This window comes from Penaeus monodon, chromosome 15 (genome assembly GCF_015228065.2).
Source record: "Penaeus monodon isolate SGIC_2016 chromosome 15, NSTDA_Pmon_1, whole genome shotgun sequence".
Classification (NCBI taxonomy): domain Eukaryota; kingdom Metazoa; phylum Arthropoda; class Malacostraca; order Decapoda; family Penaeidae; genus Penaeus; species Penaeus monodon.
Window position 1 is genome coordinate 3,735,761 of NC_051400.1, and position 584 is coordinate 3,736,344.

The window sequence follows — 584 nt, forward strand, 5'->3', positions numbered from 1 at the left end:
CTTATTAGATTTCAGTTGAAAATGACTGGCTAAAATGTTTACGTCACACGAAACGACAATTTATATGGGTGAACCTAAACAATTTTCATTTAAATAATTGGTTATAAAAAAATGTCCCCGCAGATATTACCTTTATGATTAAAGATCTTCAGCCGAAGAAATTTCAGTCGAACTACTTCGGCGTGAAACACCTCCTCTCTAGCCGAGTCCCGCAAGGTAACTGAAAATGGAGGCGTGAGAGCAGTTCTTTTATAGTCCGCTGGTGGTTTGTACTTGAATTATAAGATTACCGACTTCCTCGTTTTTAGCGGCATACATGCAAAAATACATACTTAAGCTTTTGCGATTTTCGATACATTTTTTCTGAACGCTAACCTGCGAGTCCTTCGGTATTTTCAATATTATTCCCTATTCTTGCTGTTTGATTTTTGATATATCATTATCAGTACAGTCAAATAACATCTAAATGTCTGAGTTTAGTGTTCCCTTTATTATAGTAAATAAATCTTTACTTTTCCTCAACGTGTATTGTAATTCTTATGACTATAATAATATGCGGTTAGGTTTACTCTTCAGTTTCAGTA

General features: G+C 34.4%; 2 protein-coding genes across 2 annotated transcripts in view; both read right to left on the reverse strand.

Moving 5' to 3' along the window:
- The window catches only part of LOC119581646 (rhodopsin-like), a 1,912-nt gene extending 1,759 nt beyond the window's left edge, over positions 1 to 153 (reverse strand). Inside the window, exon 1 of the mRNA XM_037929770.1 lies at positions 131 to 153. The gene's annotated coding sequence lies outside the window, so the exon portion shown is untranslated. The remainder of the gene's footprint in view (positions 1 to 130) is intronic.
- Positions 1 to 584, reverse strand: part of LOC119581643 (rhodopsin-like) — a 15,298-nt gene that overhangs the window by 5,725 nt on the left and 8,989 nt on the right. The window lies entirely within an intron of this gene.